The sequence below is a fragment of the Gopherus evgoodei genome, chromosome 7, assembly GCF_007399415.2.
Source record: "Gopherus evgoodei ecotype Sinaloan lineage chromosome 7, rGopEvg1_v1.p, whole genome shotgun sequence".
NCBI lineage: Eukaryota > Metazoa > Chordata > Testudines > Testudinidae > Gopherus > Gopherus evgoodei.
The window spans coordinates 60,674,185-60,698,205 of NC_044328.1; the positions used below are offsets into that span (position 1 = coordinate 60,674,185).

The following is a 24,021-nucleotide window of genomic DNA, read 5'->3' on the forward strand; positions in this document are numbered from 1 at the left end:
TTTTCAGTTTGTTCACATTGGGCATGTGACAGCCTTGTGTGTCTAGTCAGTTTTGCTATTTCTTCTGCGTAGTTGAATTCATTTCCCTCTTCAGTTTGAATGGATCTTTCACACAGCAAACAATGCAGAAAAACCATTTTTTAAAAAAGGTACAGGGTGATCAGGAAAGGCCACAGAAAGTTGCGGGTGTGAGTGTTGTACCTAAAATGCCTATAACTTCATTCTAAAAGACTAACTGGGTTTCAAATTGCTGGTGCTCATTTAATTTAACGAGATAAAATTTGAAGAATTGCAATACAGATTACACTAAGCAGGGCAGACTAACAGAAGTCTAAAGAAATAGGTTTGATATACAAGAAAAATCTATTAGACTGGGTACATGAGAATGTACTTTCCTGGTATGGAGTTCAGTATTAGAAAGGTAGAGTATTGTCTCACTTCCAGTATAGCCAGAATGGGATGTCTGCTCACATATCTGTTCCCTGAAATAAGGATTTCCCTACAACTAATTTAGGCTGGAAAAAGCCTGGGTATTTATCAAATCACTTGTCCCCTGTAGCTACTGCAACGGAAGCTTCAATTTGCTGCACCCAGGAAGAATAAATGGCTCCTTCAATTAACTGTTCCTGTGTCAGGCAGGGAGCACTGAGGAAAGATAAGGGCTATACTCTACAGCTGCAAAAGTATCTGTGAATGCTGTAATGTCCATCCTCTACAGTTGGTGTTAACAAGGTTAATTATTTAACCAACTCCACCCCTCAGGAGAGTGAGCAGGAGGAATCTTAGCACAAGGTGCAGATGTTTGTGCACATTTAGGTCCCAATCCTGTGAACTGATCCTCACAAGCAGACCCTCATACCCATAAAAAGCCCCACCAAAGTCTGTACAGATTTGATTGCAAGACCACAGCCATCGTTTGGCTTCTAATGCACAGAGCACGGCCAAACTACATTTAAAAGAAAGGGAGATTTAAAAAGGAAAATCCTCTACACTGTATGAGGTGCCCCCTCAATATTCTACAGAAAGCAGTAAACATTTCCTCACATCATTTTCCACCGTCCTTGGTTACTTACATAAGCACTTACTGACATGGTAATATCCAAGTTCACTGAAAGCATTTATAAATGCACAGTTGGTGCTAGCAATTAGTTTGCCACCCACGCACAGAGGAAATATTTAGCTGCAGGGCCACACAAAACCAGATCAATCAGATGCATCTTGCATCTTGCACTCATGCTAAGAACTGCCAATTTAGGATCTGGCAAATGTAGTAAATATGATTCACTAGAGTTAGCAATGGGCCAGGCAAAATACGTAGGTATTTTTCAGATCTGAAAACAAAACTTTACAACTGACCTTGATCCCCATGTCTCATGCCAAAACCCCGGATCCAAAAGACATCTAGACTTTGAGGAAGGATTGGCTCAAGAACCAAATTTTGTGGCTAAGTCCTATTTCTATTTTGAATAGATTTTTCATCAGAATTATGAAAGACAGGGTAGGCAAATGAATCCATCTCCAATTCTCTGAGATATCCAGAGTGCTGTCAAAATCCTATTGCTTACTTCTCTCATCATATTCTCATAGCTTCCCTCTCCTGCTCTTAGGGTCTTAGGCCATGTGGGCACACAGTATGACCTAGCAGATAGAGCACTGGACTAGGACTCAGGAGACCTGGGTTGTATTCCTGGCTCTGCCACTGGCCTGCTGGGTGACTATAGGTAAGTTAGTTTCCCTTCTGTGCTTCAGTTTCCCCATTTGTAAAATGGGGATAATGGGTCTGACCTCTTTTGTAAAGTGCTTTGAGATCTATAGATGAAAAACAATATACAAGAGTTAGGTAGAAAAGCCTAGAGTATGCTAATGCACATAAGCTTAAGAAACAATAGCCTGAAAGTTATTCCGTAAACAATAATCCTTGAATCAGGGTGAACAAGGCAGCAGGTATGCAAGGTGTCCCTTCTTTCATAATTGCCATTTCTCAAAGAATTAACAATTTAAGAATATAGGGAAAAAAATTTGAAAGTTTCTCTAAGTGCAGCAGAGGAAACAGTTTGTGTTTTATACTACAGTATTTACAATCCAGGAAAACAGATACCTTCACCCACCAAGAACCATCTTCACAGTACAAATATCACAACTTTAAGAGCTATATTCCCTTGCACAGACTTGGGAGATTGAGCTTTTTGCTGCCATGTCCCTGGTTTGAATTTGGCATGGGTTCAACAGTGACCATCAGATGTGTGACTGATCAGAGGTCTATATAAAATCAGCTAGGGGCTTCACTAGCAGGCCAGAATCAACTTTGGTAGTATGCTTTGCTGCTCAAAATGCTCCTGAGCGCTCTGAGCTGCAGGCATAGGCAAATGCAATAGGCAAAAAAGAGTGAGAAAATGCATTGCCCCACTCCTCAAAGACTCTGTCTACACTCTCCTCCAAATATACATCCATCCTTCCCTTTGGGCATCCTGATATGCTCAAGCAATTTTCGGATTTCCCTGTTGATCTAATTCACCCCAGCGTTTGTACAGTTTACCTAAATTCAGATGGTCCTCTACCATACTTCCCCCAAGTAGGGCACAATCCTGCAGAGTGCTAGAACCCCCCACAGCTCCCACTGTAATCAGTGGTACGTGAGCATGCTAAGCACCTGACAGAACAGAGATGTGCGACAGTATTGTGACATTCTTTCTCCTTGAGCCCTATGGAAACCCCCTCCCAAAGTCTGCAGTTTTGTGGCCTTTCTCCATAGCATCACCTCCCTTAGAACTCAGGTATTTTCTACACAAGAAACTGCTGCACACTGAAAATGGTATGGAACGGAAGAAGTTTCGTTCAGCCAGAAGGTTCACTTATTCAAAGCCCAATGAAGCCAATGGGAATCCTTCTATTCACTTCAGAACACTTCAGGTTGATCCTTTAGGTGCTCCTCTCCTGCCTCCCAGCTAGCGTCAATTGGTTTCCAGACACTCAATACCAACAATGGCCTTGTGAGCATACATTTCTACCCTGATCTCAGGTACGGGGTAGCAAGGGATGAAGGGACAGGGAAACCAGGCCCACCATCAGGATGCTGTAGTGGAATTTTGTACCTGAGGGAGCTTCCAGTTTCACAGAAGGAATGAGTCCCACCCTGACCAGCTGGGCCGATTGAAGGGAAACTCCATGAGTCAAAATTGCCGTGTTTTCTTCCCCCCAAACAGATTTTTCCAGTATAAACAACCACCTAGCCCAATATTTGTTCAATGTTTTGGCATAATCCAGAAAAGTGCTGGAGCAGTGTGAAATATTTAATAGTAAAGGACACAGTCAAGAGCCCCCTGCCTCACATTTCCTATCATTCTCCCACTGCTATTGCTCAAAATCAGATCTTAAATCAGATCTCTGGAACTGAGATTGCTCTGCTTAGTAGTATTTCCCCCTCCAAGTACCACGATGGGTGTGTGTGTGAAAAATACAGGAATTGAAGCATTTGTTCCGAGACTAACTATAAAACATTAACACATGAGGAAAAACAGGGAGGTCATATTTTGACCTCCGGTCTCAATAATGTCCTTTTCACACTAGTAAACAAGTTTCAAGTGAATCCACAAAAGATTTAAATATAAAGAGATAGGGGTGGGTGAGGTAATATATTTTATTGGACCAACTTTTTCGAGCTATATAGAGTTTTCCAGCCTGAAAACCACCTCTTTTACTAACAGAAGTTGGTCCAATAAAAGATATTACTTCACCCGCCTTGTCTCTCTAATATCCTGGGACCAACATGGCTATAACAAAATAATAAAAAAGTTAATCACAAATGCACCATTCTCCATTTCACCAGCAAGTGCATTATATAAAACTTAAGTATCAAATTAGGACTAAAAAGCACACACACACACCCCACACTAAATTAGCAATAAGGACCAAATTCCATGCATCGATGTAAACGCATAGATCCCATTGACTTTACTGGGAGTCCCATGTGTGCATCCAAGGACAAAATTTGGCTCCGCTGGTGTGCCAGCGGTCACAGAGCATAAAATCTCAAACTTGGGAAAAGGCCTCTAGTGCTCAGAACATATCACTCTATTGTCCAATAAATTACTAATCTGCCCCTCCCCGCATTTTTACTGATAAAAAATGCCAAGACAAATACTGTAAAGTTATGGTGGAAACTGTGTGTGTCCCCTTTTGAAGGATATAAAGAGACAACATTCCAGTCTAAAGGTTATTCACTGCAACTTCTTTGTTTTTCTTGGAAAGCCATTGTAACTCTCCACAATTTAATGGAACATAAGAAAGCTGAGCTTCATTAAAAGAGGATCAAATCCACATCATACTAAACAGCCAAGTGTTTTTTTTCAAAACTGCCTTATCCCAAAGGATAGCTAATTTCTGGAGTTAGTTCCAAACTAAAAGACCCTGTAAGCGTTTCCCATATAAAGGATGTTGTGATTCCCAGTGATAATGGCACCGCCTACAAAGCAAAGTATTATATAAGACTAATAACCAAGGCTGAAGGCAAACTTTTTTGTCCTGTGCCCGGAGAAGGTACGAAGGATCTTGTGTGTTCATCCAGGAAGACAGAGAGGTCAACAACGGAGGATGCTCCCCCTAAAGGAGAAAGGTTCAATTGATTTGGAGATGTAGCCAGGGCCACGTCCCAGCACGAGCTCGTTATCACCACCAAGCAGGAAACTACACACCACACCTCAATGAAGAGGCAGTGAACCCTGTGTACAGCCTTTCCTTTCTATCAGTTGTACTGCATGGGCAGAATGCCTTGGGAAGCTTGTTTGGCCATTACATTAATGCCATTACAGCTATTTGTACTTGAAAGGACAGTTTAGCCCACGTATGTGGGGTAGGAGGGAAAGAGCCTCAGAAGTTACATAAAAATTAACAGAAAATTGTTTGGCAGCTCAAGTTGTTACATATTAACTTGCTCTTTGCAATAAAATCTGACCTCATCCAAATGACTTTAGAGAAAGAGAGGCCATTAGTTTTTTATTTTAATAGAACCTATATCATAGATATTAGGGTTGGACGGGACCTCAGGAGGTCATCTAGTCCAACCCCCTGCTCAAAGCAGGACCAATCCTCAGACAGATTTTTACCCCAGTTCCCCAAATGGTCCCCTCAAGGACTGAACTCACAACTCTGGGTTTAGCAGGCCAATGCTCAAACCACTGAGCTAGTTCTCTCTCCCTCCCCACCCCCTTCATCTTTGGAAAATGAAACAGGCCAATTAACACACAGAATTTTCTGGCAACAAAGTATACCCTGCCCTTTGAAACACATGAACCAGAGAAAATACAATATTTTTAAAAACCCTATACTATTTCCTCATTAAGCAAGTTCTGTTTAGTAGTACTGTGTAGTATAATGCAGCACAGCTTCTTACAAAGCGCTACAAAAGGGAGAAACTCCTATTAAGGAAACCTGGGTATACATACACTTGGTAGATTAAGACTGTGACCAGAATGATGGTGCCTCCTTTTAAGTTTAAAAAACAAAACCCAGCCACAACACTGGCCCTGCTCCAGATAACCCTATTGAGCCAGACACCTATCCTTGGGTTAATGACTCTGAATGCTGTTTCACTCCGTTTATATTTTTTACAGCCAAACTATTTCAGCATCCAAATACAACATTGCTGCCTCCAGGTTTAAAATAAATGTAAAGACACCAGGACATTCTGAAACTCTCAAGATTTTCATTATAGAACTCCAGAAATAAAATCAAGTGTGTATGTGCGTGCTGGGGGGGGGGAGGGGAGGTTGAGGAGGGAGAACACAACAGATCAGACCTTAATAATAGATTAGAGAAGCACCATCACAAATTTCATACAGGTTAGTCAATCACAACTTGCCCTTCCATTCTATCTTCCAGCTGAACCCTTTAAATATTAAGATGAAAGTTTAAAAATAAATAATAATAAATAATATATAAGCTCACATAGACCATCTTCTTGAATTATAGAGAAATTTAGAAACATCCTTAGACTCAAAAAGCAAGACTACTACTGAAGACGTGTTATTTTCAACTGGAAAGGCCAGGATTCCTCAATATGCAAAGTATGTTACAAAAAATCCTCTAATCCTTTTGGGTAAATACATTATTAATGTGTTATTATAATAGAATTTTTTCCAACATCACTTTGATTTCAGTCAAGTCCCATCTACCAGAATCCAAACTTCTCACTCTCAATAGCTGATCTGTCCACAGCTTCTTGCCTGCTCTGTCAATTTTTCTTGAGCCATTTCTCCATCTCTGTGGTCAGCTACCTCTCCAGGTTACTTTCCCCAAGAACTGCTGTAACCCTCTATCTCCCTCTTCCTAACATGTCCCCAGCCTAGTGCATGCAGTGAGTGACATGTCCAATGAGGAGAAAATGCTTAAGTATCTCATTTCAATACTCATTGTGCCGGAACCAGCTATTTCAACATTCTAAAGCTGAGCAGTTGAAACAGGATTTAGAATACACCCAATGTGCAAACACAGTGAGCACATGGCACATGAGTTGCAATGTCTACATTTCCTGGAGCCACTGGTGAAAAACACAGAAGTGCCAGATATTCCTTCCAAGCCCCACACAAACAACAGAAAGAGGGAGTGTCCTCAAAGGGAAAAAAAACCCAACCAACCGCATACCTACAGTCACCATCCTCTCTCCTTGACCTCAATCCCACATCCCTTCATAGTGTTCGCCCTTGGTCACTGCCTGAAAGCTGTACAAGGTCCCCAGCAATACAAGCTACCTGACATGACTCAAAATTCAAACAGAAGGACTCCTTAGCCATTCAGCACAAAAAGGGAAGTGCCCAAGAATAAACAGATGTATCTGTAAGAGACATAGCTGGTAACATGGTTTTGAGAAGTTTATGGTGGGCTTACTCTTCAGTAAACTCTAAAAGTAAACCCCCCATATAAAACAATGTGGTTGAAAAAAAAAATCACAAGAGACAGTATTTGTTTTACAATATGCATAAGACCAAAAGGCAAAAAAGTAAACAAAAAGTTATACTAAAGGGCAGCTTACTGCACAACTAGATAATTGGTTGGTAATGCTGGCAGAAAGCTTGTTACAAAGGGCAGCAAGAAAAAGCTTCACAAAATTTTACAGGATGCCCAGAGTTAGAACTCACTGGGCATAGATGCCATGCTCAAGAGCATGAGAGCAGGAATGTCATGGTCTATTTTTGTTGTAAAACCCCTTTTAATCTAATTAGCATTATATGCATTACAGTACTGCTTAAACCAGGGGCCCCTGTGTCCTGTACTGTCTCAGAGACCTTGTAGTTTAGATAAGACAAGCCAAAGGATGGAGGGGGAAAACATGCACACAGGTGAAGTAATTTGGCTAAAGGCTCATAGTAGGTCAGTGGCAAAACTGGGAATAGAGTCTAGATCTCCTGAGTCCAGCCCAGCGCTGTAATTCTCGAGACTATGCTGCCTCAGCTCCTCTCTCTCTCGTTGGGAAATTCTATCCACGTGTGGTGTCAACTCTGTCACAGTTTACCAATGGCTAATCAAATGAGGCTATAATGCTGAACTCATTTATCAGTCAGTGCAGATGAGGACAAGTCACATTCAGCATCCTATCAGCTAACTGTGATTAAACCCAGGGCTGAGCAAGATATAATCACTTTCATCATTAAAGTCAGATTTGTCCTGGTCCGCACTGAACTAGATGACCAGATGTCCCAATATTGGGACAGCCTCAAATATTCAGGATTTGGTCTTCTATAGGCACTTAAGACATTCCCCGCCCTCCCCAAAAAATAAAAATAAAAAATAAAAACCCTTGTCCTGATTTTTCACCCTTGCTATCTGGTCATCCTACATTGAATGCAAGTCATGTTCATCATTATGTCAGATAAGAGCTCTTTAATATTTCAGCCCCTCCCCCACCCCAAAATGGGAGGTGTGTGTGTTTATTTTATACAATTTCAAATACTTGTCTAGACTACCTCCATTTTAAACTGTAGAAATGACCTAATTCAATAAAATATTTTAAACCCATTGCATTAAGTGTAAACATTGACTCAATCTGTGATTTGACATAAGCCCTATCTCATGTGCAGAAAGTGCCATTCACGGTTTCTCTTTGGGAACCTTTCTGGTTTCCATCCAAGAGACATGTTACTGAGAATCATGTATAATCATCCTTAAAAAGCACTACAGTCTCATTTCACCAAACCTATGATTCCCTACACAAAGGTACTTTCAACAACCCATGAGACAATGATAAGTGAGGAAAACAAAAAATGAATTCACCTAGGAGAAAAAAAAAACACCTCACATTTTTAATGATGTGTTTAAAATTGCCTTCTGAAGCAGAATTAGGAGAAAAACCATTACTGAAGTTCGCTAATTTTGTAACATACCATAATATTACTTCCTTGGAAAACATCCCAACATTTTCTGTCCTGGCTGTTTTTTGGGGGAGTTTTTTTTTTAGGGGGGGGAGGCAATAAAATGGAATAAGAAAAAAAAATCACAGAAGCCGCAGTTACAAACCCTGGTCAAAACAAGGTCAAAGCAGGGGAAAAGAAGCTGTTTCCACCACACAGCAGCTCAGTATGAAGGTTCCTCAATAAAGCAGCTCTGTTAAAAAAAAAAAAAAACTTTGCTTTTGTAAAAGCAGCAAAGAATCCTGTGGCACCTTATAGACTAACAGACGTTCTGGAGCATGAGCTTTCGTGGGTGAATACCCACTTCTTCAGATGCATGTGAAGGATACTTAACTGCATACTTAACTTTGCTTTTGTTAATTAGTATTTATTTTCAGCAATACAGAACCATACCACAGTAGGAACAGAAGCAAAGTTAGTCAATGACTACAAATTTCACATTATTCAGAAAATACTCTGGTGTCAGACATCTCCTAGCATATCTGATTCTGGGATTTAGAGCCTGTTTACTTTCACTTTCAGCCATATTAATTATTTAAGCCATTTTGTTTCACTTCAGCCTGTCCACAGCAACTCCCTTAAACTGCAATCAAACAAGATATACTAGATCAATATGATTTCCTGCAACAGAGACTGTGCACTGACCATTGCAGCCTGGAAATCTGAAAGCAATCCGTTGATTTCCCCCTATAGTTTTCAGGAATTTTGACAGCTGTCGTGAGTACCCTTAAAGAGACCTCAAACTATTAGAAAAACAGTCATTAACAGTAAGTAAGTAAGGATACATCTAGTGCCATAAAGCCCTGCACAGTGCATATGATAAAACAATTTTGTGAAGCAAAAACATTCGAACAGGAATATAAAATAAGCTCACATTAAAGAAGATGTTTTCTGGTCCTGCAATCTAACAGGAAAACTAGCCCACAAGTTACCTGAATGTAGTGCTACTCTGTTAATTGGATATCAGAGTGGGACTTCATAGAGATAGATAATTAGAAGAACATTATTGCCATGACAGAAGAGAGCTATATGTGAGGGTGAGAAGGCGGCTAGACTGGTGGTCTGGTTTAGGAAGGTAAGGAGGTAAAACAATCTTGATGTCACTGGACAAATAAACACACTTTATGCTAAACACTAATCTTCCTCTCTCACTCTCCCCTCCCGCCCCCCACCTCCATGGATATGGAGCTCTTTTCCTCACACACCTGAATATGGGGTCTCAGTGGGAGAAAAGGGCTACTAGGCAAATGCTTAACTTTGCAACCCACAAGCAGTTCCATTCATGTCAATGGACTGCTCACAGTGTGTACATTTAAGCATGTGCTTAAGTCTTTGTAGGATCAGGTAGTCAAAAGTTCATGCGGGAGTCAAACGGAGGTGGTGAGGAAAAGCAGTGGTGCAAGGTTTGAGAACCAGGAGAAAGGTGCCACGTGGTAAAATTGAGGACAATCTAGAGAGAAATGCGTTAATTCATCCCTACATAACGTGGACACTGCAGCCGAGTCCTTCTAAAGACTACCAACTCCACAAGGACTTGAATTACTGACACACTAAACCCTTTGTCTAAAGTGAAAGTATTTTCCTGTTCAGGGAATGTTTGTTAAGCTGGAGTCAGGATTATATCCATTTATAGAGTATTTCCCACAAGTGTACATGTAGTATCTGAGCATCCTTTATCTGCTCAGAAAAAGAACTTTCCTCCCTTCCTCTTAAGTCAAGTTCTACACTGATTGGTTGCCAATGGTTGTTTGTCTCAGCCAAATGTTTTCTGGATATCCTTGTTTGGGGAAATACTGGCTTAAACATGTGCATCCAATTGCACACTCAAAGACTGTACATAAGAATAAGGGGTAAAAAAAAAATTCTTAAGAAACTACTGCATTTTTCTCAAGCAAGATGAATATTAAAAACCCTGAAAATTCAAGGTTAACACCACAAAAAAAAAGTCAACATGCATTGGAAAGCATGGATAACATTGGCCTAACACTGCAACTCTGTTCCTGCTCTGCTTTCAGTCTGCAGGATTACCAGAAAAAACAGAAACAAAAACAGAAAACAATCCTGTTTGCTATCAATATAGATCTTCAGCACACCAGCAACTCTGAAAACTGAGAGGATCTAACTGAATAATCTTAGATTAGATTTTAGACTCTGTGTACTACAGCACTTAAACCAAAGTGTACCCAATATCATGACGCTACAGTAAATTACTTCTGCCTTCTTTAATGTCACCAGAAGACCACCAGCTTTTCTCTCTATTGCTCAAAATGACCACATTTCAGATAACTTCTAACATACACAGGGTTTTCAAGTGGTCTGTCACACTGTAAGACTCAGTATGAATAAGTAATCATATCTGGATCTAGCAATATCTTTAACGGCCAAACCAAAATTATATAGTTTGTACACCAAGAAGTAGAGTGACTGCAAGTTACTTTTATATCACACTACTATGAGCTGGGTGAAATCTGGTTATGCTCCCTAGGGTGTCAGGGCTGTCACACCACCTCCCCACTAGTGTTAAACTCTTGTTTATGAGCTGCCTGAAACTAACAGCCTCTGGCCACATAAGCACTGTCTTCCAGGTCTCCGCAGGCCTTGCTCTCTCTGTGCAGACAAGCAACAGGCATACACCAACCCCCGCAACCTCCTTGACACATCTGTCACTGGACACTCCCCAAAATTAACAGGTTTGCAGGCCCCAAAGGGTTAGTATGCACACAGCTAGACTGGTACAATTCAGGATCAGGTCCTTGATAACTTCACAGCACAGAGATAGATTAATAGTGAGAACAACCGTAAGTTTAATCATAAAGATTAGGATCTAAAAGACAGCAAATAAGGATAACAAGTGGGAACAGAAATGGTTACACAGAAAACAAGGAGGTATAACATGCTTCTCAGAGTCTCAGGGTATGTCTACATCTACAATTTTGCAGCGCTGGTTGTTACAGCTGTATTAGTACAGCTGTATAGGGCCAGTGCTGCAGAGTGGCCACACTTACAGCAACCAGCGCTGCAAGTGGTGTTCGATGTGGCCATGCTGCAGCGCTGTTGCACACCGCGGGGAAGGAGACCTGCTTGGAGGGGGGGGGTCGGGGAACGCCAGAGCACACAGCGGGGCTGGATACCTGCTTGGAGGGGGGCTCGGGGAATGCCAGAGCACACCGCGGGGCTGGATACCTGCTTGGAGGGGGGGGTCGGGGAACGCCAGAGCACACCGCGGGGAAGGAGACCTGCTTGGAGGGGGGGTTGGGGAACGCCAGAGCACACCGCGGGGAAGGAGACCTGCTTGGAGGGCAGGGGAGTTTGCTTAATTACCAGAGAGGCTTCCTCAGGTATGCTGGGATACCTGCTTATTCCACGGAGGTCAACAAAAACGCTGGTGAGTGTCTACACCTGATGACCAGCGCTGGTGATCCAGCGCTGGATCCTCTACACCCGAGGCACGACCGGGTGTACGGCCAGCGCTGCAAACAGGGAGTTGCAGTGCTGGTAATGCCCTGCAGGTGTGTACACACCCTAAGTTGCAGGGCTGTAACCCCTCACCAGCGCTGCAACTTTGTAGTGTAGACATGGCCTCAGCTTACTGTTTACAGGCAAACAAATCATCTGTCTAAAAGCAATCTTGTCTCACCAAAAGATTTTTCACAGCATTTCCAACCAAGACAAGTTGGGATCCCGTTTTTATGAATGTAATTGTGTTGATCATTTACTTCCAAGGTGCAGGATAACTGGTTGCTGTCCTTGTTCCCCAGTTACAAAGTTACAAGTAAACTTTTAAAGTATACTCCCCACACACCAGTGTTTTATTCTCCAGTGTGCTCTTTACTGTTGATTTCACATCCCCCAGCTGGTTCAGTATGTAAAATGGGTTTCCACTGTGTTGGCTTACAGTGCTTGATTTAGACATGAACACCCAGAGAGACTGGAGAGTCTACATCCCTTTGTCTGATAAAACTTGTTTCACAAATCTGCCTGGGACACAAACTCTAAGACACATTTTTGCACCTATACGTAACTCCTTAAAATCATCATACATACATCTCACAATGATTATAAGTATCAATAGGACATAAGCTTTTATTAGTCACCTTTTTTAGACAAATACTATGAAAGCAGCCCGTTAGGAGTTGCTGTTACAGAAGAGTGAACCTTTTGCCAGTTGGCATTGCAGGGTTCTTAGGGTCACAATGGGTTCAGATAGACAGCATGCAGCATAGAGATATCCATTTGGTTATTCTGTATTCATGTTTCCCGAAAGCATCTGAGATAAAATACACCAAATAAGTCATGAGGTAAACAGACAACCACAATCTAAACAAGACACAATTTTGATCCCTGCAAATACAGGGTCCCTGCATCCCTTACTCCCATAAGTAGTTCTGCTGTGCCTGTGCAGTGGTTGACTAATCATCCTTGAGGAAGAACACCCACATAATAAAAGGCAGTAACTCCAGGACAAGTTTGGTGTTATCACTGAAAAACACTATGCACTTAAGCCTCAATCTTGCAAACTTTAATTCACATGTGTAACTTCATTCATATGGATGTGCTATGCAGAGTGGCACCCATTAACTCATAGCCTTCCACCATGAGGATTTACAGTGTACCCAAGAGGGTGACTAGTAAACTAATTCCTGCTGTGTTAGGTCTTGTTTAAGTGACAGGACAAGAAAAGGCGATGGAATTTTGTAAATTAAGTTGACAGCTATAGGAACAACTACTTTCACTGTCAAAGCAAGGCCAGTATAAGATAGGACAGTGTTTTCCCATTGATTTAAAAAACAAAAAATGCATTCTATTCCTGTAAAACCCCAAACAGCTTGAATCTACCATTAGCAGGAGTGAGTCAGGCCTAAAACAACCAAAGATATGACCTGTGCAATAGTAGTATAATGTCATGTAACAAGTTAATGGCTTTTTTATTCTAATATTGGTGCAGGCCATTGAAAACCCTCCCCTATATTAAAGGGGGAGGGAGGAGGGGAAAGAACACAGACACACTCACTCAAACCAGCTCAGTGAAGACAAATACTTTCCCAAGCAGAAAATGATCCCAATTAAACCATCTCACCAGTTCCATGAAGAATGCAGGCATATAAAAGAGCAGGGTGAAACAGGCACCCACTTGTTTGGAAGGGACATCATAAGAGAGACAAACAACCTTGCTCACCAGTCCTTCTCCAGAAGGCACAAGCGGCGAATATCCACGAATGGTGGAAAGATGTGGCTGTCCCAGATCCAGTTTCTGGAGCTGTATGCCAGCCCAATCCCTGGAGGCGGCCTACTGATTTCTGTCCCCCACTGAACGCAAGGAAGCATGGTCAGAGTTCCCTCTAGCATCTTATTGCTAGCTGCACTCCTTACCAGGGGCTACTCTAGAGCCGCAGTGACGGTTGCCTGGCAGTTGCTTCTGCCTCATACCAGAGTGGCATCAGATCAATCACCAACTGCTGCCTCTAACGAGAGTGATTTCAAACCCTTTCTTCCCCCAACAACTGCTTCAGGATCCTCTCCAGCACGAGTGCTACAGCCACTACCCCCAACAAAGCTTGATTAAGGTCTCCTTGGCCGTAGCCACAGCCTGCATGCTGGCTTCTACCTTTGCCCCACACTCTTTGGGTCTGCTGCTCGTCTCTGTTTTAATCAGAATGGTGGGGTGACAGAAATGAATGGTCTTCAGGAGCCCTTCCAAATCTGATAGAATTTCCTTTGGACTTGAGTAAAGCTAGAGAAGTTACCATGCTATTTTGAAATTACTGGAGTTCTATTCTCAGTCTTCAGTTGTTACAACTGAATCCAATGTATCACCATCCAGGGTGGTGATAAAGACAGAAACAGAAAGGAAAGAAAAGAGTTCTACCATATTTAAGAACAGTAACAAACTGTTGTCTTTTTAATCTATTTCCTTGAAGTAGCAAAGGTTTCTTTTACCAGTGGTAAGTGAGAATTCTGCATTTCCCACAAGGGACTTGACAAATCACTGTACTTCTGAATTACTATCTATACCTTGCGAATCACCACATGCCTGAGAGAAAATGCACAATATGTTCAAGAGAGACCTCAATGGGACTACTGTGGAGTTTCAAAGGCTGATTTCATGAAGTGAGCAATTCAGCAGCTCCACACCAAGACTCTTTAAAGATGATTCACAGTAGGTCCCACCTATGTTAGCACAGTTGGCAGTGACTGCCCCAACAGTTATCAAAGTACAACTTTCAATCTATGTGAAACAAATGGGCAAGGTAAGCCCATGTTCTCATCAATATTGATAAAGAAAACTAACCCCAGGCCCAAAAGCCGGGTCTTGATTAAGCTAATAATTACATCAAGGCCATAGGCCTCAATCATACTAACATATAGAAAAGTAAGGAAGATAATCAATTACTAACTCACCCGAGGCTCACTCTCTGATTTTAATATACACTATCATAACACTATTAAATGCTGCTAACACTACAATAACCACCAACTGCTGCTAAACCCACATTTAAATGCTGCTATAAGGGGTTAACACTGACATGAAATCCCTTCAATAACCAATCCCTTCCCTGCCGGAATTAAACTAACAAGCTGCTAGGTCATTATAGTTTATTAAGTAGCTCATGTAACATAAATATAAATCATAATAACGTGACTAACAGAACAAACAATATGTATTTTTGGAACAAAAGTTCCTCAAAATTGCTCAAGAAACAGCTGCTCATACCGCAAGAAAAGGGTAACCGGGGTGTCAAGGTCTGGCAATAGCAGGAGCTTCCTAAGAGGAGTAGAAAGACAAGCTTTGCAATTTTAGCCTTTTTTGCAATAATTGTTTTGAGAAAATGTCATGTATCAGCCAAATAAGGTAGTGACAGGATTTATAAGCTCATATGATAATTGCGGTTTTAGGCTTTATAAGCACAGGTATCTTGCGTAAGGTAGAGCGACTTACCCCTTGCTAGGGGACTTGTCGTCTCTCAGTGCATATGCAAGTATTCTCTGATTAATCAATAAAGGAGGCCTCAGGCTGTCTGATCAACTCAACCCCCAACAATTATCATTACCCACTGGGACACCCACATTCTCAGGAAAGGGCATGGACCTGAATGAGGCTGGAGACTCGAACCTGGTTTCTCAGCCACGTATGTAATTCCTCCAGATCAGCCAGTGGTTAGGACGGAGGAGCAATACAAAAACATTCGCACCTATGTCACTGCCACATTTTGTGACATATGCAGGACCATGGTCTCTAGCAGCCATTCACCAACATTAATGTCAGAGAAATCACAAGCAAAGGAAAGAAATGTACCTGCTATGCTTCTTTTTAAGGGAAACTTTGCCATTAGGATTTACAGAGGAGGAGGGGAAGGGCTAATAGTTAAATAGCATGATATGGAGCAGCCAATCATCATAGCTCGATTGCTATATTCCACAGAAAAATCCAGGTTTTAATTCCAAAAATCCTGTATTATTTGTATCATTATTAAGCAGCTGAACATTTGTTTCTGTGCTCTTTGGGATAGCACTGTATTCTGTGCTCTTTGGGATAGTTCACTCCCTGTGGGTTTGGGGGATAACACTAATGCTCATTAGAGAACTTCTAGTGAATACCAGCACAGTCCATGAGAGCCAGTTGTTGTGCAACACACTGGAGTGCCCTAAAATTTAGACTCCTCAAGCACTACGTAGACAAGCTCTTGGTTTATTAAGAAGTCCCTAAATACATACTGGGGGACAACAAACACCAAAGCCTTTAACTGTGTCTGTACAAGCTTTTAACTTCCCCACCCAGTGTCAAAAGGTCAATTAATTCCATCTCTCAGTTTACAAGCAGCCCTGATTGATCATTTTCCTTTTGTAGCACCACCATGGTAGTTCATTTTGAAATGCTTCTTATACTTTCAGTCAATAAAACATTTTTGACAATACACACATTATGATACTTACTTTGAGACACACTGTAAGAACAAAATGTTTGCATAAGGAAAACATCTTCAGCTGACATCAAATTAGGTCCATGAGCTCTTGGAATATATGATTCAATTGAATGGTTATGATTTAATTATAATATTTTTTATAAAGTCATTTGGAGAACAGATAAAACAGCCTCCATACAAATATCATGGATGTTTTTCAGAGTTCAATTACTCCTCAGAGGTTTAGAATATTCTATTTTTAAAAGGCATATGTCCAACACAGCCCAAACCTTGCAAAATTTCAGCCTTTAATATTTAGCCTTTTTGTCTTAATTACTCTGAGTAGGTTTTTTCAAAGAGTCAAACAGCACTAAAATAACCTTGCCCTTTTCTTTGATACAAAAACACAGTGTCATATTTAAGTTGTCTAAAAAAGAAAAAACAAACATTCTTAACCATGATGGCAATTTGTATTACAAACGCCTGCCTTGTTTACTGTTTGTTGTATAACAAACTATCAGGTGGGGCCTTGGAGAATGTAGCAGCCACCCTCTGTGGTCTAAGGATTCCGGAATTCTCTCCACCTAGCTTGGGGGAAAAAAAAAAAATACAGAAGTCTTTCGAAACCTCTATTGCAAATACCTGTATTTCTGTTCCAGAGACTGCAAAAGAAGGGGAAAAACTACAACAGCAATACCTAGCTCTTAAGGAGACAGTTTCATACACACTAGGATGGAAAACCCCAGTGGCTCTCAATCTTTCCAGACTACTGTACCCCTTTCAGGACTCTGATTTGTCTTGTGTACCCCCAAGTTTCACCTCACTTAAAAACTACTTGCTTACAAAATCAGACATAAAAATACAAAAGTGTCATAACATACTAATACTGAAAAATTGCTTACTCACTCATTTTACCACATCATTATAAAATAAATAAACTGGAATACAAACATTGTACTTATACATATTTTACTGTATAGTATACAAAGCAGTATAAACAAGTCTGTATGAATTTAGTTTATTCTGACTTCTCTACTGCTTTTTATGTAGCCTGTTTTAAAATTAGGCAAATATCCAATTGAGTTGGTGTGCCCACTGGAAGACCTCTGCATACCCCTGGTTGAGAAATACTGGGTAGAAGAGACCTTAGTAGAAGCTGTATTTGTGAAACCTATGCAGTACAAATATATCAATGTGCTCTGTAAGCAGGGTGATCAGATCACTACACTAAAATATTAGGACACACTGGGGTGCCATCAGCCCCACCCACAGTCCACCCCCGCTTCTCCCAGGTTCTGCCTCCACTCTGCCCTAGGTCCTGCTTCCGCCCCGCTCGGCCCCCCCAGCACGCCCTTCCTCATCCCCCGGCCTGCCACTGGCTTGCTGTGTTCCTCCTCAGTCCCCCACCCACCACTCGCCTCCTCGCCCCTCACCTCTTCACACACCCCCTGCCCACCCGCCACTCACCCCTACAGCACTGACTTTCCCTCTGCCAGGTGGCTGCTCACCCACCCCCCGCCCCTTTCTGCCCAAGCATCTGTCCTCACTCCACCCCCATTCCACCCCCTTTCCCCAAGACCCTGCTCCTGCCCTGCCTCTTCTCTACCTCCTCCCCTGAGCGTGCTGCGTACCTGCTCCTCCACCCCCACCCCTCAGAAAGCGCTAAGCACTGCCAAACAGCTGTTATGTGGCAGGAAGTGCTGGAGAGGGGAGGCGGAGGGATGCAGCATGCTGGGGGAATGGAGGGAGGAGGAGAGGAGGAAGCTTGGCTCTAATTTTTCCCCGTGGGTGCTCCAGCCCTGGAGCACCCATAGGGTCAGCGCCTCACTCCCACTCGCCTCCTTACCCAAATATCGGGACAAATGGTGTTCTGGTCATACATTAATTGGGATGCGGGACAAAGGGTTAAATATTGGGACATCTGGTCACCCTATTTGTAAGAAGCTAGCTAGATTTGGCAAGGCCACGGTCAAAACACAGTTAACTATCAATCCGCATATAATCAGTCAACAGTTTTTTATGGAGACTAGTGTAACAACATTCACTACAACTCCCTCAGGTCTGAATTGTCCAGGAAGTCAACATGCAAAGTACTGTATTCAATAGTCACACTTTGACTATGAGCTTTGTTCATTAATGACGGCAAAGAGTTACTGCTGTGCCTCAACTACTTCCTCACAGGCACCAACTGAACTGTATTTAAAATAAAAAATCTATGCATTCCACAGTAACTAAATTTTACTAAAATAGTCAAAAGGTTGTTAAAAAAAAGTAACGCTTTGTCTACACTAGAAAATTAAGTCAGTTTAACTACGTCACTGAGAGGTGAGAAAAAAAAAACCCATTGTAGACAGTGCTACACTGTCTGCTTCCGTTGACTTAGGGGAGGTAGATTATTTACATTACCTGGAAAACCCCTCCTGCTTCTGTAGCTCGTGTCTACACTGAAGTGCTACAACCCTTACAATATGTGACCCTTCCATCAGCACATGTCAAATCAACAAAACAATTTTGAAAAGAACATGATCAATTTACATCTTTAACATAAAAACACTGGGCAGAATTCAATTTTTAAAAATAATTTTTAAAGATATTGATGTTCATTTTAAACTTTTTTATTGTATCAATTTAAATTTTAACAGTTGTATGAAATTATGCCTGGGAGACAGCTATTTGATGACGACACTGAGATTCAAAAAGTTTTATTAACCATTAAAACAAATTATCAACATCATGTACCAGAATATATTTTACACATATATATTATCCTAAAGTCAACAAATCATATCTGTTTTCACTATTCATTTGCTTGTCCATTTGTAAAAAGCCTAATTTAAAAGTCTAAATTATTGGATTTTGACCCTATCAAGCTCCCAAGCAACATTTTTCTTACTTTACTATCTGTAAACTTTGTCAGTTTGTGTGTATATGGTGAAATCAACATTTACTGACATTTACCAATACAATCCTTTTAACCCTAAACATACCATTTCTGAGACAGTCTCCTTTCCATATCATCTCCAGAGTTTTATCATTACTATTAAAAAAAATTGTTCCATCAATTTTAAGTCTTTTCAACAAAGGAGAAACTGGCTGACTTTACAGGTGTCCAGTCTGATTATATCCAAAGTTTTGTCAAATTTAGCGGGTTCTTGTAATTTAGTACTTGTAACAATCCCAGGTACAATATTTTCAGACAAAATGTGGCTTTCAGGCTAGAAGTGTCCCTTTATAAATAACACTGTGCAGGCTGAACAATGTTATTGAAGATCAGCCCAAACCAAAACCCACTTCCTGCAACTCCCATTGGCCGGGAACAGCGAACTGCAGCCACTGGGAGCTGCGGGCGACCATGTAAATGTAAACAAAGTGTCTCACAGCCCGCCAGCAGATTACCCTGATAGGCTGCGTGCGGCCTATGGGTCGCAGGTTACCCATCTTTGCTCTAATGGAACAAACTGAAACTGTGCCTCAGAACTCCCTGGACCCTGTATCCAAGGACCACCTTCCATTGTTCCCATATGATGGCTGTTCAGTGGCTTCAGGGAGAGAATGTGGTATTACAATCCAATGCCTAGCTGAGAAGACAAAATCTGAATGTTTTTGGAATTTTTTATTAATCAAAAAAGTCTGTTTTGGGTCTGTTTCACAGCGGGAGATTCGAACCTCTGTCTATCAAACCCCAAGCAAGAACTCCCAACCACCGAGCTAACACCAACACCCCCTCCCTCTGTGGTATTAAAAAGAAATCAACACAGTTTTGGATCCACTGGGACTGCATTTTTCAGTCTAAAACTATTTGCCTGAAACATTTTGCCACGCTCTAGATAGGCACTGGTGTAGACAGGGCTCTAGTATTATTACCACCATGAAACAAAAGCCTGTTCAGACCAAGTTCTCATGTCATAATACCTGAGCCCCATCTACACCAATTGTTTAGCACTAGTGCAGCTGCCGCATGGCTGGCTTCTGCAGTAATATGGATACAAATTCTCATAGGGTTAATGCACCAGAGACCAGCTCTCCAGCTTGTAGCAGACATCTACTGCTTGGATACCTGAATCACATGCAATTCCTCCCTTTAAAAAGACAGATAACTTGTTGACAGACTAGCTCTATATCAATGGTCAGAGGAAGCTTTATAAAAATCAGAGGGCAGAATCCGGAATTAAGACTGGGATGGAAAAACAGTGGAAGCAATACATTGTAAATATTTACTGCTGCCCTTTTCACTACCTATATACCTGCAGCACAGCAGGATATTTCACCCTGGCAGCTACAAGAAGGGAAATACAGTATCTGCATAATATCAGAAGCTGAGAAATACAGTAAGGTCTCTGTTGTTCAGGTCAACAGCAAACCATTCAGCTGAGATGCTGGGGTCAATAGTGGTGTTTTACCGTAATTTAAAGGACTACCTCCATCCATACTATTCATTATAAAAGGTGTGTGAAGGCAATCACCTAAGCATCAGAACACTACTTATTAGTTCTACCTGTGCATTCTATTCCTATATAATTTCTGTATATTGTAGAAAATCTAGCAGGCTCTGTTTTGAGAACCGTGGTGTTTAGTATCAAACTTCAGATATCTGCCTGTACATTTGAATCATCATCGTTATTCTGATGACACTGAGCTCCAATCTTCTCTTTCACAGGTTCTTTCTGTGCTATTGTGTCTTACCTAAGTCCAGACCCAGATGTCAGATCGTTTTCTTCAGCTGAACAATGACAAAGCTGAGTTTATTGCAGGTGACCTCCTTGCATATTTGTGGTGCCACTGCCTCTAGGTAGGCCCCATGAATAAGGCTACATTTTAGCAATACATTTTTCATACGTCAGGGAAAAATTCACAGGCCCATGACCTGTCCACGACTTATTAAAAATACCCGACAAACTGGGCACCACGTGTGCTGGAAAGGGGAGCACAGGTGTTGGGTGGGGAGATGCTGCTGGGGGGGGGAGGGAGAGGAGAGGCGCGGGTGTTGGGAGGTGGGCTCAACTTTGCTCCTTACCCAGCTCCTGGGAAGCTCCACGTGCTGCCTCCACTCTGCCCCATGCCCCAATGCCCAAAGGGGCGGTGCCTGGCTGCCAGCAAAAGCGGCTCGTGGAGCTAGGGGAACTGAGGGAGAGGAGCCCCCGCAGGTAAGCAACAGCCCCAACCCTATGCCCTGAGCCCCGCCTCACCTAAACTCCTGCTGTTGGGGGGCAGCCAGTGTGACTGACCCGGGGGCTGTCCGAGCTGCTCAAGCAGCTCCTGGTCCAACTGCATGGGGCTGCTGCAGAAGTCAGAGGGTAACGGAATTCGTGACTTCCATGACAAACACGGAGCCTTACCCATCAACTAATAAATGACTCCTTTGACTCCATTTTTGCCACAGGATTGTGCTCCACCGCCTAATTTTTTTTTAAACTATATTTCTAGTGCTTATGGTTTGCTGAAAAACCTTCCCAGTGTATTCTGTGTGCAAACAGCTTATGCAATAACTGAAAGAGGGGCAAACTAGTACCTCACTTGTTACGGGGGACATTAACTCTGAAATATAAGCAACAAGAAGTGACAAAATGTTTAAACTCCTTTTCTTACCTTAACGTCTAACTTTAATGCTTATTTTACAAGCCCAAGAACACCCAAAGCCAAAGGTGACCCTAACCAGCGGTCAAGACTCCATCTTTTCTCTACACAGCCCATATAATGCAGTTAAATGCTTATAACGTTACACTGGGTGTATAAAGTGGCACAGTGAGAAATAAAGTTCTAGGAGTAGTGTAAAACGAATATGATTTGATATGAAAATAAATAAAAAGGGAAGGAGCACTTGTATTATTCACTTTCAGATTTAATTCAGGATAAGCCTCCATCTGTGAATTTCCCTGTAGCTGACACAGGATTTCCTATATGCAGCACCAAAGAGACATACTAAAGAGTACACAGGGCCTGGCCCTTAGAGTCAGCCGCCGTGCTAATATCACAGCTTACTCTCTCATCTGACCAACATCTCTGGTCATATCTGTATTCTGATCAGAGCTTCCCTCTTGCCATCTCTGGATCATAATTACATTTCATCCCATGCGACCTTTTTCCCATGCTACCAGATAGTAAATGGTCCTCCAGAGGCAGCATTTACCATAACTGGCTGATTTATGAACTAGTAAATAAAATATTCTGTAGGCTTGACCTCAAGAATAGCTGTGTGGATTTTTAATCTAATACCACTTCCCTCCCACCCCCAAACTATTTTTTAACAACACAGTCATTACACTGGCTTCCCATTAAATATCATATTACATACAGAGCTGCTTTGATGACTTTAAACCCTCGCCACAAATGTGGTTTCAAACAAGCATTTTGATAGTTGTGACACCATGATGCTGGCAGACCAGGTAGCTCACACGAAGGTCCCCATGTCTCAAATGAACACTAACAAATACATAGCTGAAATCCATCTCACTCACCTGTGTTAGTATTATTAAAATAGGTATTAGAATTCTAAGCACATTCAGTGTTCAGACGTTATGAAATGCTTGTAAATTGCTGTATGCATTAATGTCATAATATCTGTATCTCACTTTATAAGTAGGGCTGTCAATTAATCACAGTTAACTCATGCAATTAACTCAAAAATCGCGATTAATCGCAGTTTTAATCACACTGTTTAACAAAAGAATACCAATTGAAATTTATTAAATATTTGTGGATGTTTTTCTACATTTTCAAATATATTGATTTCAATTACAACATAGACTACAAAGTGTACAGTGCTCGCTTTATATTATTTTTTATTACAAATATTTGTACTGTAAAAATGATAAAAGAACTAGTATATTTCAATTCACCTCATACAAATACTGTAGTGCAATCTCTTTATGGTGAAAGTGCAACTTACCATTTTTTTTTTGTTTTTTGTTACATAACTGCACTCAAAAACAAAACTATGTAAAGCTTTAGAGCCTATGGGTAAGCCCACACTACTCACCGGATCGGTGGATGGCGATTGATCGATTTATCACATCTCGCTCACTCAAAAATAAAACAATGTAAAACATTAGAGCCTACGAGTCCACTCAGTTCCACTTCTTGTTCAGCCAATTACAAAGACAAACAAGCTTGTTTACACTTACAAGAGAGAATGCTGCCCACTGCTTATTTACAATGTCACCTGAAAGTGAGAACAGGCGTTTGCATGGCACTTTTGTAGCCAGCATTTCAAGGTATTTACGTGCCAGATACTGTATGTTAAACATTCATATGCCCCTTCATGCTTCAACCACCATTCCAGAGGACATGCTTCCATGCTAATGCCACTTGTTAAAAAAAAACAAACAAAAAACAAACAAAAAAACTTGAATTAAATTTGTGACTCAACTCCTTAGGGAAGAATTGTATGAATCTTGCTCGGTTTTACCCACTTTCTGCCATATATTTCATGTTATAGCAGTCTCGGATGATGACCTAGCACATGCTGTTCATTTTAAGAACACTTTCTCTGCAGATTTGACAAAATGCAAAGATTGCTACAGAACTCAACCCAAGGTTTAAGAATCAGGAGTGCCTTCCAAAATCTGAGAAGTACCAGGTACCGAGCATGCTTTCAGAAGTCTTAAAAGAACAACACTCCGATGCAAAAACTACAGAACCCAAACCACGAAAAAAAAAAAAAAGCAACCTTCTGCTGGTGGCATCTGAAAGCTTTGGATGGTTATCGAGCAGGACCCGTT

At 41.5% G+C, this 24,021-nt stretch overlaps 1 protein-coding gene across 2 annotated transcripts in view; it reads right to left on the minus strand.

Moving 5' to 3' along the window:
* The window catches only part of ANXA11 (annexin A11), a 56,732-nt gene that overhangs the window by 26,485 nt on the left and 6,226 nt on the right, over positions 1 to 24,021 (minus strand). The window contains exons 1-2 of one of the 2 annotated variants that reach the window (XM_030570292.1): positions 13,579 to 13,685; positions 12,497 to 12,669 (exon numbers count right to left, since the gene is read on the minus strand). The exons of the other annotated variant lie outside the window; for it this stretch is intronic. The gene's annotated coding sequence lies outside the window, so the exon portion shown is untranslated. Of the gene's footprint in view, positions 1 to 12,496; positions 12,670 to 13,578; positions 13,686 to 24,021 lie in introns of those variants that run through there. 2 annotated transcript variants of the gene reach the window in all.